A 21,103-nucleotide genomic window follows, 5' to 3' on the forward strand; every position below is an offset into this window, starting at 1 on the left:
GATTGGCTAGGAAATGCGATATTAATGGCATACGAGGTTAATCGGTAACACATAAAATAATAAAATATTTTCTCATACATTTCTTTTTTATTTTTATTTTTTTCTGTTTTTAGTGTAATAAAGAACTCCAAATAAGTAAGCAAAAAAATGCATTCTTCGTTAATTAATTTTTTTTAATTAAAATTAAAAGTAATATTCTTTTGTTTTTAAGCATTATTTATTGAATAGATTTTTTACTAAAGTTCATGTAAAATATCTTTTTTGAAGCATTGAAAAACCTTGAAATGTAAATACAAAATATATCTTTATTATACTAACTATACATCGAATAAAAGTAAAGAAAACTGTTAGTAATTGCGTAGCATTACACAAAGTATAATCGTAGATCATGTATTATTAAAAAAATAGTAATGGATTACATTTGTAATCGCAGTCAGAGCCGGAGTACTCAGATTGTAAAAACTCAGTAAATGCATCATTGCAGTAACGTTCAGTCAGTTACTTCCATTTTTTTACAATAAATTTATTCTTAGTATTGCAGTTTTGAATACGACGTAGTGCTCAGACAACACATAGGGTGAACACATAGGCTGAACACATATGACAACACATATGAAACGCTTGGTTATAAAATCAGCTCAATTCATTTTCAAATTTTTTTTTGGTTGTCGCCGGAAAAAGAAAAAAAATTTTCTTGTAAATTGAGAGAAAAAAGAAAATTGTATTTTGAAAGATCATGATTTAACACACAACAAAATTATTTTGCTGATTTTAGGGTTCAGTTATTATGTTCAAGTTATTATGAAAAATTGGTTGTAGAGAAATCCGAGACAGAGGCTGAACTGTATCACTGAGTGGATCAAATCAATTATACGTCGCCATTTTGTAGTTGTGAATGACAACTAGTTGTTTGCATTATTCTCATTAGACTATTCGTATTCCTATATAAATAGAAAACGCTTTCCTATTGGCTGCTCTGTAACTGAATGACCAGTGCATGGGTAAAGGACATCATTTTAGACATCTTTATTCGATTACATTCCCTATTTTGTATTTCTGATTTGTATTCGCTGTTTCGTTATACGTTAAAAGCAAAATTCGTAAAGTATTTTTAGAGAAATTAAGTAAAATTAAAGCAAAAAATTGGTTTGTATCCTTTCGATATGGCAATCTATATAAAAATCTGTAACTCCACGTAGAATTCATTGCAAAAAGCAGTTAATAATAAATAATGTCTAGTAAAAAATATAATTTTTTTTCGATTGACTTGCACTTTCTCTAGAAAATAGAATATTTTGAGTTTAAATTTTGTTTAATATTCCATTAAAAAATGGCGATTTTCAAAAACTAGTTTTAATTATTTATGTTTTCTTTTAAAATAATTGAGCTGCTTTTAAAACCAAGCGCTTCATATTTACATTTTACCGCTAGCTCCTCTTCAAAGTTCAAAGTCATTTAGATGAAAAGTTATTACGTCTTTGAGTTGACGTACATATGGATTCCATTGAGCAACATCCGACATAGACTTCCTGAAGCTATAACGAACAATGCAGGAAAAATCCACGAATCTGTACTGCGAAACAAAGTGTTGTAAATGTAGCTGAATGTTCTGTTATGTCGTATCTGTATAAGACGTTTGTCATCAGAAGACACGGTTTCAACGGAAGATGGTAAACAAGACATTCTTCTTAGTTATCTGGAAAAAAAAAGAACAAGGTGTATAATGAATACAAAGTGGAAAAAAGCATGTGTAGTGATTGAAAAGATGCGTATGTACGAAGTTGAACGAACCGGGAAGAACCTGGAACCGCCAGTCTCAAGTTGAAGCGTTTTGAAATTAAAATTGTTATCATATTTTGTCTCAATTTTTTTGATATAGTGAGCTTTTAGCTATTGGAATTCAAAAAGAAAGTTAAAAAAAATTGAATTTAGCCAAAACTTGAAAATATGCATTGATTTGAAAAAAATAAATACTATAACACGAAATTATATTTAACTGAGATATTTTATCTTAAAATTTACTAAATTCTCTAGCAATTTAAATGATCTACACGTTAGAAAACGTCACATCATGGACTCTCTATATTTATTATTCAAAGGATTGAAAAACATTTTTACTAAGTTCATAAAAAAGTAAAAAGTTTTGGTTTCCTCTGGTTAAGAATTTGAATCAAACTAAAATTATGGGGAACATTTTGAATAAAAGATCAAACTATAAGAATGGAATGTTCCAGAAAATAAACGTGAGTTAATGTTTACTTCGAAATACTTGAGATTAAATTAAGGTTGGCGCTATTGAATTAAGGCTGCGTCGTCGTGTAAAATGTTGATTTTTTGCGAATAATATGCCATTTTCATAACTGATATGAGTTTGCAACAGTTACTTATGACTATTAGATCAAGTTTAGCTCACCTATAGTGAGCGCTACTTATGCTTTCTTTTGAAAAAGGCTCAGAACGTCAATAGGGAGAAAGGCTACAATTAAAAAAGGAAAAGCATTTGAGGACTAATTTTTTAATACTTAAAAATTTATTCCAATGATGTATTATCTGGGTTCAAAAAAATTTGCAAAAACTGAGAAAAAGGCCATTAATTTGATAATTTTCATTTTGGTAAATAAATGCCGCCAACTTGGTAAATTTTAAAAAATTTTCAATAACTTTTAAACAATTTAAGTTTATCCATTCTTAAGCCCAGATACTTCTTCAATGCCAGATGTTATACATAGTGTAAAATGAAAGCTTTGTTTTTCGTGTAAGGCATTTAAAACGCGGCTTTTTTATTTTTCTTGGCGAAAGAGATTTGAAAAATCATGTTAGCATAAATTTTGCATACTACGGGGACCGCCAAACACGCCGATAATAGCGCTAACGCGTGAAGGTAGCGGGTTTAAATCACGCCGTAACCCTTGATGTACCTTCTCGCTGTTCTTTGAATTGTTCCATCTGTTCTTCTACTTAACTAAGGATTATAAACCGTATTTATGTAATTGAGTACACAAGCCTGCATATGTATGTGTACTAATAAATAAAATATATTTGCTTAGCACTGTTTTTGATTGGAGAATTAAAGATTTCTTAATTGTGTTACAAATGTTTTTTCTTGTATATTTACACAACGTTCCTTAGTAAACGTACTAAATGCTTCTTGCTAAGCATACAAGAGAAATGTCTATAATGCTACTAACAGTTTCTTGGTATGGTTACTTAGGAAGTCGATGAGTCTTTCTAAGTATGATCCTGTTATACAACTTAAAAAGAAACTGTAGGTATTACTAAAAAAACTAGTAGAATTCCAGTCTTTTAGTGGTTTTCTAATAAATACAACAGTTTCTAATAAATACAACAGTCTGTCTAATAAATACAACAATTCCACTGTAAAAAAGGGTTTCTCTTAATTCAGCAAAAATGTGTTAAAATAGCTCTGCGATACATATGGTCGAATTTGGAAACCCATTTACTCATTGTTGAGCATATTGACATGTTCAAAATGATACTTCATCCTCGAAAGGGACCAAGTTCAACATTTATTAGTTTATTATGATCGAACTTTCGAAAAGTAAATCTAATTAGATAAAAGCTTGCAGCACTTACCTTCATTCTAAATTTATTTCACGAATAAATAAAGTTTTTATATAATCCACACTTTCTTACAATCCCTCCATGTTTATTTACACATGGAGATGGATTTTCAGCGCTGCTTCAATTTTGAGCATGCCACTATACTCAATGAAGAACACATAGGGCTTTCATGTTCGGCTATATTTATTTCGAGCTAATTTAACACATTTTGAGAAACACTTTTTTTTACAGTGTGGTTAAATTTAAGAGAAAACAAGGTTATATTAAAGCATAATTAAATTTGCTGTAAATGTTTCATTATCAATGATTCACGAAGTCGATAGTATGGTTTAACGTTGAGCTGATTTTTCTGAAAGTATAACACTGCACCTAACTTTAGGGTGTCCACTATGTACGTTCTCCTCTTCGTTGTATATACGATACATACTTCGTTGTATACACGTTGTATACATGTTGATTTGTGTATATACGATACACAAAAAAGAGTATTTTAAAATTGAGCAAAAATGTGTCAAAATATATAAGCAACATAGTGTAGAATCGGAAAACATTATGTATTCATTATTGAGTGTAGTGACGGGCTCAAAACAGCATATACTCATTTTCGTGCAAAATGCCTAGTATAAAAAAGAAACATCATATACACAGTTTGATTAATTTGTGTCGTTAAAAGAAGGTAGGCACTGAAAAATGAGTATATGCTGTTTTGAGGACGTACTCGACAACGAGTAAAATAGGCTTTTACATTCGGCGATATTATTTCGAAGCTATTTTGACGCATTTTTGTTTAATTCGGAAAAAGCTTGTTTTTTTTGCAGTGTATATTTTGCATCCTCATTTTAGTGTTTGTTTCTACTTTAAAAACTTATATAACTTAGCATAACTTTATAACTCTTATAACTTTATAACATACTTTATAACTTAAATAACTTTTGAAACTTAAAATGATCGTTATCATTATTTGTTTAAATTATTAAAAAAATTAAACTTAAAATGTTTTATGTAATAATAATATTAAATGTTTCTTCATTAAAAATCATAGGCAAGATATTCATAATAAACGCATGCGGAAAATGTAAATTTTGAACAAATCCATCACGCAAAAAATTTTATGACTTAATCAAAAAAAAAAAGTATACTAATTAAAATACTATGTAAAACAATTCGAGAACAAAGGTAGCTGCATACAAGATTCTTACTTAGTTTTGATACTGGTAATGATTTGCTAAAAAAAACTTACGACCTCAATTTTTCGAGGCAAAAAAAATTTCTAAACTTAATAAAAATAAAAATAACGAGAAAATTTTTTTCATCATTAAAATGCCATATCATTGCGAGAAGCACATACTTTACTACCTGTCTCGGATCAGGTAATGTCTACTTAACTTAATCGTAACTCTTTTGATGATATCTTTTAGTGTAACCTTATGGTATCACAGATTCCGAAATTGATGTCTTTATACACGCCATTCTTTAAGAAAATCTATTGTGTTTGTTTTTTATTTCCTTGGAAGAAGTCATGTTGCTACAATAAGCACCAGATTTATATATTCAATTAAAAAAAGTAGGTTAATGATTTGTTTAAAATAGCGTACATTTTCTCGGTCGGAATTCAACTTGAATTTTAAGGGTCACTTGTATTAAATGTTAAAAATATTTAGATTTTGTAATTTGAAATTGTTAGATTTCAATGATTAAACAAGCGTAATTTTTTGTTAGTTTTTTTTAAAACTTTATTTTATTTCAATGCTTCGTTCTATAATTTAAGCAAAAGAAACTCAACAAAAACCTTATCTCTACATAACATAGCACAAAGAAATGTATAAAAAGTTTCCATTCTAATGTTAGACTACGTAATAGGTTTCGCGAAGGGTAATCAAGACGGTTTCAGCGCCATGCTACGGTAAAAAGTTTAACTGCTACTTAGATGGATGTCCTTATTGTTTTTTATTATTATTATTATTAATAAACTTCATGAATTTATCAAAAGTCGTTCGGTTATTTGCTTCATTTTAGAACCATAAAATCCTTAGAAGTTAATTCTTTAGGAATTCTGTGTGTTAATGTAGACAAGTTTAAACGTTAAATATTAAATTAAGTTAAAATATTTTGAAATCTCATCATTTTTCTTATTTTTAAGTTTATATATATATGTAGGTTTCAATACCATAGTGTAACAACTTCGAACATTACGTCATCCACCATCTTGTAATATTAAAGGAAGTTGCATCATCCTCTTGACATTGAGAGGCGCCAGCCAGACCAGAAGGGGAAGTCCCGAAGGGAAACTCCCGAATTTATANAAATTTTATATTGCGTGAAATTAATTTATTCCCTTTATCTCACAATTTTTAAAATAATTAAAACAACTTATTTTCATAAACGCTTTGCTACTAATTTTTTCTACAATGGTAGAATTATATTATGTCAAATAAAAAGTAATTATTGTTTATAATTTTTTTAAGGGAAAAGATTTCAACTTCTTTGATAAAATTCTATAGAATAAATAGATAAATATGTTTTTACCTGTATGTATTGTATATCTTTTGTATCTTGACTGAACAATTTTGACCAATCAAAAATGCTTCGTGAAATAAATAGAATGTAGCGGTCTTGATTTTCAATCCTCACCCTGAAGCTTTTTTATTTTCTCCTAGAAACCTGCAAAGAATTTGAGGAAACTCAATAAATAACATATAAAAATCAGTTTTCAATTTTATTTCTGCATTTTCGATATTATTTCAAAAGCATATTAAATGAATTGCATGAGGAATGTTGCTCAATAAGTTGTATACATTTATTAACACACATTAACACACTAACACACTTAGGTACATTTTTGAAATTAACAGTCAGACTGTCAAATCAATAAAAAGATTTTTTTAGAACGAACGAACTTGTAAATGATGAAACGGTGGTTAAGTAAAAGAAAACTATTTTAGTATTGAATTTGAGAGCATCGGTGTTTAAAAAAAAATAACATTTTACATAAAAAATACGAATTAAACATTGTTTAATGAAGAACATTACTTGAACTGCCTAAAAATTGTGAAAAACAAATCTTCAGTCATTACGTGATAACACTTAGTACTTTGAATAAAAAAGTTTTTATGAAAAAATATTGATAGTTATTGAAACATTAAATTTAAAATAAAAAAAAAAAACATTTTTTGTAATGCATTTTATAGTTACACTTTTTGAGAAAATTAAATTACACAATGTTCTAGAATGTACATATTATATTTTTAGTGTTGTTAATAAATAACAAGGAACTACGAGTACGGTACGTACTTTCAAAATTGATAAATTTTAATAAAATTGAAATTAATTAAAAAAAGTGTGAAATTGAGTAAGATGCTAATAAATACCTCATAAATAATGCAAAGCACGCATAATGAATAAAAAATCTTATTCTTTACGCAATATGATAATTAAAAACAGAATTGGATAAAATTGCTTATGAAAATAAAATTTATAAAATTTATCGTGCACTAAGAAAATAAATATGGTCAAAACTACTTGAATATGGCTATAAGTTCATAAGTGAAGTATATTCAAGATTTTCATAATTCATATCAAGGTTTGCCTTTGATATATATTTTTAGAATACAGTCTGAAAAGTATACAAATGAGGGATAAAAAATTAATATTTAAGGCAGGAAAAAGTTTAAACACTATTGAAACCAAAACCTGTTAGATTGCATGATGAAACAATTCAGAGCAGAAAAGCGATTATACGAAACATCATTGAATTTCAATTGGTAATCAAACAAGATTTGAGTTTCGTACATCTATCTTTCTCAGCTGTGATTCGTCAGATTCGAATTTACCTTTACTCCAGTTAATAATAATTTGCAATCTTTATTTATATAATTTTTCCACCCTATTTTCTACAATACTTTTAAAAGTACAGAAAAAAGATTGTCTTTGTAGACTACTTTTTAAACGAATTTACGTTTTACATTCTCATAGATATCAAAAAATAATTTTAAGAGAAACGTTTCGGTTAAAGGTTTTTTTCAATTCTTTTATTTTTTATAAGCGGAAAATATTTTTCACCAATAGTATAAAAGTAGGGAAATTTTTTTTTAATTTTCTTTATTAATTTAAATTAATTTATTTTTTGCCATGTTCTAATTCATTAATGATGCATTACATTTTTTTCAACTGTAAAGTTAAAACGTTCAAACCCATTATATAATTTTCCGCTTCATGGTGATATTTTAAAAACATTTGATTAATATAGAAAACTTGAAAAGTGAGCGAAACGTTACCAATATTTATTAGTTCAAAGACTTTGCCTAATTCGTAAAGACAGAAAATGAATATTCAACCTTTTAACAAATGAAAATAGTATGTTTATGACAATATTTTAAATTATAATTTTCATTTATAATGTACTCGATATTTACGCTTTAAATTAATAATTGTACTCATTTAATGCAGTATATTTGCATTCATTTAGAGTTTCAAATTTATTTATTTATTTTTTACAAATGGAAATAATAGTTACGAAAAATATTTGATCATTAAAATTGCGTAAAAAAAAAATCATTTCCAAAATTTGACAGTATTTTAAGTTTGGACGATTGTAGTGATTATAATAGTTTTTTAAGACTTTATAAATGCATAAAATAGGACAAATCAAATTCATTTCTTTATGGGCATTATTCGCGTTGCGTGTGATTTGTCATTAAAACAAAAATAAAACATGTTTTATTTTTGCGCAATAACGAAAAACAACAGTATATATATGTATATATACTGCTTTAACACAATCTCAGTATACAATTAAACAAAACTAATTACTGGTTTAACTGCCGTAAGAGCATTTATTGTAAATTAATATAGATCAATATTTTATGTATTGATAACACGAGTACTAAAAACGCTAAAAAATCTATAAAAAAATATAAAAAAAACAGCAATTTCTGAAACCAGTTGTTATCAGTTGCATCAAATGGTTTTTTTAAATGTTTGCCTCTTTTTATTTGTTCAATATTTATATACTATGATCAAAACTGATATCAAGATTGACATAAGCAAGAAATTTCCATTTACTTCCTTCCATCTCCTTTGTAAGGCAATAAAAGAGGAATAATTATTTAAAGATCAACATTTAATGAACATGAAAACGCGTATTTGCCATAAACATGCATCAATTTTTTATCAGTTATCATCGCTGATAATATCAAAGGAAAAGTGTAAACATATAAGTATTTTAATTTTCACATAAATATTTTATGAATGATTTAACAAAAATATTCTGGAATATAGTTCAACCTTGTTCTGATGTGTTGATTAAATTTTTTTTAACAATCGGAATGTTTATGTTAACTATGCTAGTAATAATAGTAATATTATTAAGAGAGATAAGAAAATCTCATAATATCTTTTTTAAATTACTCTTTCCTGTTCTTGATATTTCACATAGTTAAAAATTAATGATAAAAAAATTCTGGTATTAAGTTTAACTTTCGGAAAAATATAGTATTATTTTAACTTATGACTAAAGGGAAATAAATAAATTCGTAAATATTAAAAATTACTTAAATAAATTTTTAATTCTTTTTTAAAAATAAATTTTTTTTCTTTCTCTGGTAGTAAGCATGAGTGCAAACATTTAATGCCTAACTTTTTTTTTCAAAAAGATATTTTTAATATGACAGTGCATTCTAAATATTTTGCTGCTTATAGAATCTAGTATAAAAAGTATGATTATAGAGTTGCATTTAGATATAAAAAGACAAAATTTATGCACAGATTAAAAATTAAGACAAAAATGTTTAGAATTTTTAATTTTAGGTTTAATTAATTAATTTTAAGTTTAATTAATGAATTTTAAATTAATTTCAAGAACTTTTAAATGTTTAAATCGCAATCTCACCTCTTCAAAAATGATTCAATAAGCGTTTTAGTTGGGTTTCATATTAAAATAAGCTTTAATCATACTAATATACTTCTCATAATATACTTTTTCAATCATGAAAATACTTTTGTTTAAAATTCGCTAAATTTAGCTTTAAATAAATCTTTTTGTTCTAAAACGCAAAACGAAATCTTTTTAAAAAAATAATAATAATAGAAATTGAAAAAAAAAACTAGAGATTATTTTTAACTGCAGAAGTATAAGAAATCAATAGGATTTTTCTTGAGAATAAATTTTCAAATGATGAAATATACCTTTTAAATACTCAGGAATGTATTAGATAAGGAAATGCTCTCAAATGTATCGAGTGTACTTGGCACAAATTCAAAAATAATAATAATAATAAAAGAAAACAATTGAAGGAAATGAAGAGTCAATTAAAAACAAAAGAGACGTTACCTACAGTCCTACATAAGAGCACTACCTCTTATCTTCCGAATCAATAGTTTAAATATTACTTATTTTTGACAATCGATGAAATGACAAATTACTTATTGTCCTTAATTGTATTAGATATCGTCCATTTAACATCTTCATATTAGTAACATGAACGTTAGATATTGATATATTTATTATAAATAATAATTTATGCAACTTAAAAATGCAAAGGATTTTACATAAATTCTTTAAGATGGCGAACTATTTCGAGAATCTGTAATAATTTCTCATTATGACAATTGAAAAAAATTAATAAAATTTTATTTTATTTTTGCAAACGTATTTACAAACGTCACAGCTTATATGAAACGCTTTTAAAATATTTATCTATTTATGATTTAGGGTTTATTTCGTTTTAAATAAATATACTTTTAACTTAAATATTTAAGGAACGTAGCGTAAGAAGGTACCTAGCGATATATGAAAAGATTGTTTTCAAATCACTATATGATGAACTGGATCTATACAGCATAATTATTCTCTGTATGTTAAATTAAAAACATAGATCTTAATTGATGTATGTTGGAAATTGAGTTTGCAAACACCTTTATACAGCTGATTTTAAAAATCAATGATTCAAAATTCATTAATATCTTTTTTTAAATCTTTAATCACTAAGTTCCTAGTTATTATAAGTAGTTACCTCTTACTCAAATATATACATGTATGATAAAAAATATAATTACTGGAAATTATCTGAAAAATGTAATTTATTCTCTTTTATTTCTCTCGATTCTATAATTAATGGATAATGAGCCATCAACCTTAATCGCAGTAATTTCTGATATTTTGTCAGACCATAAAGAAGACTAAAATATAAAAGATATAGCATTTTTTAAACTTGTTAGAGCAATACTAATAAATGTTTATTTCTTAAATTCTAAAATAAAAATCAGTGCACCTTACCTTACATCAATAAACATAATTTCTATTTTATATCATACAAGATAAAGTCTGAATGTTAAGTATATGGGCAAATTATTTTTCTCTCCAAAATTTAGTTACTATAATAATAATAATTAATTGCAGAAAAAAATACTTACATTTAACTGATGAATCCTTAACGGTAAATTTTTTAAAGAAATGGATGACACATAAATAAACTCAAAAAAATTGATTCATCATCAAATAATATTACAGTGCGAATGTGCTACAGTTTTAGTAATGTGCTGAATGTAATATCGTAATGTAATATCATATTATCATCTAATCTAGTTTATGAAGAACGAAAATATGTTTCAACTTAGCACTTACATTAATTTTGTAACCAATTTGAATAAAATTATAGCTTAACACACGTGATTTACGTTGTAAACCCAGCATGAAAAGAACCTTAACTTTAGAACTGTAATAATAGAACTTTAACTTTAGACCAGTATTTTTCTTTAATTCTTGAAGATGGCATTTATTTGTACAACTTTTAATGTATAGGGCTCGAAGAAAAAGAATCACCCTAAATAACTTTTGATTTAATGACTACACGTACTAAGAGAACATTTTATTGGTTTAACTAATCAAACAACTTTCTTTAAGACGGATTCAGATTTATGACTTCCAAATAACGGGAATAAGTAACAATCTGGAAAATATGGTCGCAATAGATCAGGAACGAGAGCAATCAAAAACTTGGACCTCTAAAGATTAATTTCCTTTTTTGAGTATTTCCCAGTGTTCAATGAAGCTTTGTTTAGCGAATCTGGAAAAAACGTGCGTGCAGTTTTTTCGATTCATTTAAATAAATTTCGGAACATATTACGTAAAATATAATACTAAGTCGAAACTCCTTCGACTGCCCTTCTTAATAAAGTAAAGAATCATATTTTCCAGATTGCGGCTAGGCTTTTAAATCTAAAATCTACACAATTCAACTCAAATAAAAAATCTACACTGGATCAAAAATCTGAATCCAGCAAAAAAAAAAATTTAAGTTTATTCAGAGGAGAACGTTTTTGTGCCCGATTTCGTGACCTAAAATATCGTTTTCTCTAATCAATTAGCATATTTAAGTTTAGGTAATCCTCAAACCGTTGAGATTGAGTTTCAAGGATTGAAAATCCGTTTAAATCAAAAGTTATCCTGGATGTTAACTTTTTTAATTTTGTACACTCTTCATTTGAATATTTAATTTTATTGGTAGAGACAATAAATCAATATATAAGTTTTGTTTTGCATTTCTTTAGTTTCCACTGTTCTACACTAATGGCTTATGGTTTTTCCACTACATAAGCCATTAGTGTAGAACAGTAGAAAATCCGTCATTTTTCCACTACATTTTCTTCAGAAACTTATGTAGTAAAGGTAAAAAAGAAATTGTGTCATCCTTGTAAACAACAACAACAACAGCGGCAATTGCCAATGCGATGCTACGTGCAATAAAAAAAGTCAAGGAATTTCAATCCGCATTTATGAAAGCATTTTTCTATTTATTTACTTCACGCAAAACACATAAACAAGAGATCTTTTATGAATGCCCGCATACAAGATAAAAATAAATGTCCTTTTCCCTAATTTAAATTGCTTTCATGTTCTTTTCGCCAATAAACAATAACATTTTTATGATCTCCCTTGGGTGCAACGTGTCCGTGTTAATCCTCTGAAATTCGTTAAAGGAAAACAGGAATTCTGATTGATGTATCCTCATTTGTGATGCAAATCACCGAATCCGCTAATTAAATGTTGTTTAGATAATGTTTGTTTAGATCAATTTTATTAGTTTAAATTTCAGATTGTTTATCAATACAGTTTCTCGTGCGGACAATGTCCGGTCACATATCTAAGTTCAAAAGGGCCAAGAACGGACAATAACTCATTATTTCGAACGAAGGTATTCTTCTTTGGAAGAGGGAAAACTTTCAGTTCCTTATCTAAAGTCGGTTACAACGCTAAATCAGTTGAACGTTTTAAAATGTTTTAAGATTTAACTGCTTTAATATATTAATGTTCCAATCACCCTGATTAAGTAGAGCATTAAATTCCTACGCCTTAATACCTCGTATAATAATATCTTCACTGTTAATAGAATAATAAATATTGAAATAATTAATTTAGTATTTAAATAATAAACATTTAAATAATTAATTTACTGTTTAAATAATAAATATTTAAGCAATTTATTATTTAAAAGATAAATATTTAAATAAGTAATTTATTATTTAAATAATAAATATTAAATAATGAATTATTTTCAGTCGTTTGTACTTTTTGTTTAAAATTATTTCCAACCATTAGTACATTTGTTTATAATTATTTTAAATTTATCCTATACTGTTATAAATGTTAAATATCTAAAAATGGTAAAACTTAAGTTTATTTTTACAGAATTGAATTAACAGAAAAAAATAATCTTTATTTTTATTAGCTTTGAAAGATAAGCATTTTAAAGATAATTATGCAATTTTTGATACTTCAAAATGATAAATAATAACCCCCCCCCCCAAAGAAAAAAAAATTAATTTTGAGAACAGAAAAAATTTTAGAAAAAAATGTCTCTTCAAACGAGATTTATAAGATTTTCAATAACTTATCCAAGTGACGATGCATTATTTCTTTTTCAGGCACCTTTTTTAGTAGTTTTTTTAATAGTTAGAGTTAATCAAAGTGATTGTGAAACAAAAATCTTAACTCGCGATTATTATTGCTGCGTACATTTTTAATCTTTTTAAATTAATAAATTATTAATTCTTGTTTTGTCTGTACCTACTTTGTTTTGTCAATATATAATGTATTTCAAATGTCTGAAATTCCTTTTAATAAAAATATTAAAAGTGTGTTTTATCTAAGCCACTGTATGGTATTAGTCACCGACCTTAAGAGTCTATAATTTATGCAACAGGAAATATTGCAACAAGAATCATTTTCATTATTTTCGTAATGCAATATACAACTAAGTTTTATTGTTTAAAAACAATTATTAATTCTTTTTAAGTATTTCGTTAAACATATTTATTTGAATCAGAATTTAAGGGTTTTTCAACATAAGATTTGTAGTTTAACCACAAGGTTTGTGAAAGTTACTTACAGCAAAATTTTTTTGAATTTTTGAATTTTTTTAAAAAAAAATTTAAATTGCTTCATATGTTTTTTCTCTCAAAATGTGTGTAAACTCCATCTTATTTTTAATTAGCTGCAATATTTCAAGCATTTTTTATAGTAGCATCGATTTTTTCTTCATTATTCCATAAGCTTTTATAATTAATTTAGTATTCCATTAGCTTTTATTGACTTTTTTATTTTAAAAAATTATTAAAAAAACTTAAATCAATTAAGCAATTTCTTACTTTTGAAATTATATTTTAAAAAGTTTTCATTTTCTAATTGAAACTTATTATGAAAGTTTATTTTAGTAAAATTGTGACTGTTATCAAACTAAATAATGGTAAATTTATTTGAATATTTTAAATATGAAATTTGTTAAGTTACTATATGAAGTTTATTGCTTACAATTTATTAAGCGTGAAAGGATGCATGGTTGTCATTATAAACTTATTTTCACCAAATACACTTCTGAATTTGTGCAACTTTTCCCCAACGTATGTAATTAAATAAATTTCAAAAGAATGTAATTAAAACCAGGTATTTAATAAACGATAATTATCTACGCAAATGCTAATTTTAGTGAAATTGTGACTGTTATTAAAATAAATAATGCTAAATTTATTTGAATATTTAAAATAGGAAATTTACTACGTGAAGATTATTGCTTACAATTTATTAAGCGTGTAATAATGCATGGTAGCCATTAAAAATTTATTTTCATTAAATAAACTTCAGAATGTGTACAACTTTGTTCAGAAGTTTTGCAATAGTTAATATGCATGCTTTCAAAATTTATCAGCTTCGTGCAATTCATTTGGTTAGTCAGCAGTTTCAAAGCTTAACGTCAAAAATGAATTATAGTTTTAAAAGAATATATTTTTTAACTCATTTTTAAAAGAATATATATTTTAACTCATTTTAACTTATTTTTACCTATTAATTTCGTTTAAATTTTACCTATAGCATCATGTCGCAAGCATTCGGTTGATAATGTTTTTTTTTTCATAACTGAATCGAAAGTAACTTTTCGTATTGCAGGGAAAAAATCTAAGTTTGTTCATGATTTGCAAATGAAAATTGATTTGCAATCAACAAATATTTAAATGAATAAAAATCATTAACATTTAATTAGTTTTCAGGTGCCAAAACTCACAAAACTTGTCCTCCAAATTTTTGGAAATATTCAACACTAAAAAAGACAAAACGTAAACAACAATTTTCAATTGTTGAAATACCACAAATTTGGTATATTTTATTCATTTAATTACTTATATTGTGCCTGCAATTTTTAAAGGATTTTAAATTAACGGATAAACAATAAAAATTATAAACAAATAAGCAGATAAGCAACAAAAAGAACAAACAATAAAAAATATATATATTTGTTGTATTTTTTCATTTGAGTTACATTTAATATTAATTCACAAAATATTGTAACCATCTTTTTAACTTGGTGATGTAATACAGAAATTATTTTTTAGAAGTATATTTATAAAAAAAATGCTAATATTTTATAGCAAAAACAAATGCACTCCTAAAATTAATAAGTAAAAACACATTACACCAACCTACCTATGTAGGCCCCTTTGCACTTGAAGAAACAAACTACTATTTAGTTACCTTGCATTCTGGGGCTCTCAAAAAGGTATTTTAGCTTGTCCTCCGATTGGCGCAAACTTTCTTTAGTTTGGCGAAATTATTTCACATTCGGCGCCTATTTCAAAGCCAATTGGGATTAGCGGGTCCGGTGTTCATGGTCAAGGTCGTTCGTTTGCTTTGCTAAGCTGTATCAAATCATTAAATCAAGATCTCTTGTCTTTCCATTCTCTGAATCGCTCTACTGAATTTCTGTGCGAGATTGGAACGCGTTTAATTTACAGCGTGAGAATAGATTATTTTTCGAACGATTAATTTTTACAGTGTGAAACAGAGCAGAATAGGCCAATAATAGAAAATTAACTTCCGTGATTCTTTTCTCTAAGGAAAACATTTCACACTTCTTTTTCTAAATTAATGACTATTTCTGTCGGCTTACCTATTTTATAATTATCCAAAACACTTACTTGAAAATTACCATATTTAAGCATTCATAATTATGCTTTTGCTTTCACTTAATTTACATTTCTATAATTTATTTTCACCTCATACATATAAGTACTTATAAAAACAAGCAGAAAATTATTTAAACGAATTTTTTGCATATAATTAATTAAAATTATATATCATTATTCTTTCAAAGCAGAATACAAAAAAATAATCTAATTAAAATATATTATCTTGAATAAAAAATGTGCATTAATATAATCAATATTGAAAATTGTAGAGAAAGCAGTAAAATATTTATTAACTTAATTATAATGACACAAATAATATATTTATATAATACATTGCATAAGCATTAAATATACTATAGTATGCATTTATGCGTTATAAATATTTGTAGATGCATTTGAGCACTGCTATTAATTGGTTTCAAATATGTGAAATTTGTTATACAAATGAAAGATAATTGTAGCTTGAAATTGTAAAAATTATCTTATTAAAAGGAAGTATGATAAGTATTTGGCAGTTATGTTTCCGGAATAACACAAGACTGTATTCCAAAATGAAACAAAACTTTCTTTTTTAAGAATGGTAATTATATTTTTTTCATAACTAAAAAGTTTAAAAAAAAATCATTACACAATTGTTTGTAACAAAATAACAATTAATTTTACTTAATATCCTAATTTTTCAGTGATAGTAAGTAATTAATTTCAATTTTTGAGGGTAACACACATTTTCAACAAATTAATTATATTTTAAATAATAATATTTAGAGCTAATGACAACAGCTAGCATACTGTAAAACAATTCAAATCAAATTACGATATGAATTACCGTTATCATCCTCAAAATCCATTTTTGCCGTAAAATATTATATCACAATTTTTATTTAATTAAAGTGATTCAGTGATTTTATAGTAATTATTACTGTTAAAATAACGGTATATCAAATCTTTTGTTCCTTAACATGCTTCGGAAAAAATGGATTTTATGGTAAGAAATACTGGTATTAGTGCCGGTAGTTTTTATTGTAATTAGATTCGGAATTCTTTACAGTGTATTGCGCTGCTACGTATCCAGAAATGATTATAAAAAACTGGTAGGAAAAACATTTCGCTTGAACCTTTCTTTCGAGAGAAGTAAATTAGCTAGAACTACTACTTCTTGCTCACAGTTTTAACTCATATACAGTAAATTATACCCGTTAATAAGTAGTGGTAACCAGGAAGCATTTTCTTTCCCCGATGGAAAGGTAGGCTTTGAAATGTTCATATTACTATTTTTCATCTTTTACTACCATTTTGCTACCAGCCCTGCTTGCACACATCCTTGTGACAAAGAGAGTCAATATTTCGTATACATTAAGAGTTTTACATACTGTCGTACAAAAGAGATAAACATTTTTTTTTAAATACTGAATATTGTTTTTAAAAAGAATAGTTTCTGTGACGTAAAAAGAAAAAAAATTGAACAACATCATGCGCTAGAATAATTTATTTTGAATGCTAATTTGTCATCTTTAGTATAACAGATACTCACTGTGTCTTTGGAAATAAAAATAAATTTTTTTTACGCTTAAAGTTAATTACTACATTATTTACACATCCATCAAGACATACTTACAGTCAAAACAAGTAATTGATCGAATAAACCAACTGACAACGCTGAGAAAATAATATGTAAATGGTGCAGGGCTTGTCAATCAAAAATGCCAAGAGTTGATATTTGAACAAGGCTTCTTATTTATTTCTACCAGATAAATGTTGACTGGAACTAGATTCATAATAGCTAAAGAAATAATTGTAGTTTTGTTACACCATTGACAGGTATTCCTTGTTATCAACATTTTTTATATACCAAGAAGCTATTATTAAAGAAATTCGAATCCTACTTCTTGAGTGCATGAAATTGGATAAATCATTAAAGTGATTAGTCGGCATTTATTCAAAGACAAGTTAAAATGCGATAAGTATGATCAAAAAATAAAACAATCGTGTCTAAGAAGGGGCAGAAAAAAATATGATGTTTTGATGGCTTTGTATCAAGTGTGTTGTTCGTTGAACAAGTTTGAACAGTTTGTTTTTAGGTAATTTAAATTATCTTACCATTTTAAATACCAGTTATCATGCAATAACAATCATGATTATTTCGTTATACTCTATAATAAAAATTCCTGATCAAATGACGCCATAAAGTACCGTTACTTTGGGTACATCATCCGTAAAATATGTTTTACCGTAATTTATACATAAATATTCATTTAATTAGAGTGATTCAGTGATTTTACGGTAGTTATTACTATAAAAATTGTGGTATATCAGACTTTTTGTTCTGTAATATGTTCCGATAAAAATGAATCTTATGATAAAAAGTACCGGCAACCTGAGTGCTGGTACTTTTTATCGTAACTTGATCCAAAATTTCTTACGGAGGTGCGTTTTATCCTTGTAAATTGTTCTTTAAACTAGGTATTTACTATTTGTGGTTTTCATCGCACTTTTGTGAAACAGCCGGAGTTACATTAATTAAGTAATTATCTTAATAATCTAAAAATGAAATGATTTTTGCATCACAAAATATAAGTTAAGCAAAAATAAGTAAATTTCAGGAGAGGAAGGGTTAGTAACTTGGACATTTCTCAATACAATAGGACACCCTATCAACTGTGGCACCCCTGGAGGAACTTTAATTTTTAAGAATTATAAAATTGACGATAATCATTTAATAAGTTGACAGTGCAATTTAACAGCGTAATTACCTCTTGATTAGCTTTACAGTTGTATAACTTAGTGAATAAAGAAATCATTTTTATTTAAAATAAAGTGATTCTATTGCAATAAATAAACATTCTTCAACACTTCTCTTCAATATTTGAGAACATTTTTCTTTTTACTTTGTTAAAGCCAAAATACTAATTTCAAATTATAAAATGCTAAATTTAATTGCTTAACATGAAAAATAGTTTCGTAATTCCTTTTCTGAATTTATAAAAAATCATTTTTTGGTATTAAAAAAAAGATTTTTTCAAATAATGTTTGCTAAACATTTGAAACACTTTTAGAAATTATTTAATTGTTTTTCTTTACCAGTGACATTCCAAAAGAAGTGTTGATTTCTAAAACGTATGGATCATCAATTTTCTTATTGTTTGAAGGAGACATTGCTACGCATGAAGAATTATACCTTTACAATTAAAAGGATTATTAGTAGCCTTCAATTTTGAGTTCATTTAGAGTTTTTACAATTAAATGGTAATATTTTTAATCAAACACTTATTTTATAACGAGTATTTCTGAAATTATAAAAAGAAAATTTCACTTTCATTTTAAAAATGCTAAAAAAATCTCTAAACATATAAAATTATTAAAATAAAAATTAATTTTGCTTCACGTTTATTTAATAGTGTTAAGAAACATTAAATATTTGTACATTCTAAAAGCGCAAAAAATTATGTAATAAAAATTAATTCTCTTGTACGTACCTATATCTCGAGCTATTATATCAATTCACCTTTTATTTCAAAATTACTCAGAAACTCTAAAAATTATGAAAGTCTTATAGCAAAAACTAACTTTGCTGTACATTTATCTCTTATTAAAAATATACATATTGATTATATACATGTTGATTCTAAAAATATTTATGTGATGTGTTTTATGTTTATTCATGTATACTAGATACAAAATGCTTATATAAAATGTTCTTTTTACAAAAATAATTCAAAATTATGCATGTTTTGATACAATGAATGATCTACTACTTCTCTTTAAAGGTTTTCTTTAAGTAAATCAACAAACTAATCAAATTTATTAATTTATGTTATTAAATAAGCTCATCATGATATAAGTAGTCTTGGCCTATAATGATAAACTTGGTGTAGCTCTTCGTTCAGGTCGCATTGCATAGAATCTTCTGATTACTCAAAAACTTTTTACTATTATATAGAACTCGAATTAATTTGGAATTCTCATCAGGATTACGCCTGCATTCATATTTAAAATGTTTAACGGAGTTGATTTTTAAGTAATGCAAGGAACCGAGCCAAATTTTTAGAAAAACGTGAATTAATATCCTCAGTACATAGTAAAAATTTTGGTGTTATATCTCTTAAAATTCGATGTCAAATAACTCAGAGAAGTGTATGAAGGAACACTTTATTTCAAGCTAACACCAAATCTAACTTCCATATACAATTTAAAGGATGAAAACAAACCTAAACACACACAATGAAAAAAGTTTATCCGAAGTTTTACCGAGCAAGGAATTTCACAACAGCTTTTGGAGCGTATTTACTCTAATTGGCTTAAGAAGTTACCAAAATCCATCAAATTAGAAAAAAATGAAACTAGTAAAGAAATGAAATTAAATAATATTAAGAAAATTTTTATTTACATAAAATTATTTAGGAAGTTTTAAAAATAAACAAATTTGAATCTTGTTATAAATTTGTTTCAACGGTGAAAGAAAAGAAGTTGTTGAAGGAAATAAAAGGAAAGGTCAAGTTATGATGCCACAATTCACAAATAATCCGGTCAGTTCTTCCTTTTGTTTTTAGCTCATGATGTCGATAAACAACTTCGATGCTTATTGAGTATTTGATGAAATAATATTATGAGTTGGCTTACGAAATATACGTTTATTCGGTGTTTTATCATATATTCATCAAGCTAATGGTCAATTTCAATTTGATGGAACCTAAAGTTTTTTTAGTTCATGAGTTAGTTCAAGTCAAATTCCTTAAATGACTTCGCATCTTTTTTAATGAGTAATTGTTTTTTTTTAAATTAGTGATAAATTAATTCGTGGTACGTGATCCAATGTTGATCTTGTAAAAGACTCCTTTAAAAAAACTCTTTTTTAAAAATTAACACTATCAAGGATAAAAAAAAATAGAACAATATAAGTCATAGGAAACCATCTATTTCGAACGTACCTCAGAAACAGTACATTAAAGACTTCACTAATCATGAAATACGGATTTAAAATATGGATATAGTTCAAAACACTCGCCTTGGAAAATAAAATCAGCTTGAGAAGTTCGTTTGAAAAAGATGAATGTATTTCAAAATGACC

General features: G+C 26.3%; 1 long non-coding RNA gene across 1 annotated transcript; it reads right to left on the reverse strand.

The window, feature by feature from the left end:
• Positions 1-285: 285 nt before the first annotated feature.
• Positions 286-15,661, reverse strand: LOC107452248 (uncharacterized). Its single transcript, XR_006224810.2, has 3 exons — positions 15,557-15,661; positions 6,109-6,243; positions 286-1,696 (listed from the first exon to the last, which is right to left on the reverse strand). It is a non-coding gene; the product is annotated as an uncharacterized lncRNA (long non-coding RNA).
• Between the last annotated feature and the right edge of the window lie 5,442 nt (positions 15,662-21,103).

The sequence above is a fragment of the Parasteatoda tepidariorum genome, chromosome 5, assembly GCF_043381705.1.
Source record: "Parasteatoda tepidariorum isolate YZ-2023 chromosome 5, CAS_Ptep_4.0, whole genome shotgun sequence".
In the NCBI taxonomy this organism is placed as follows: domain Eukaryota; kingdom Metazoa; phylum Arthropoda; class Arachnida; order Araneae; family Theridiidae; genus Parasteatoda; species Parasteatoda tepidariorum.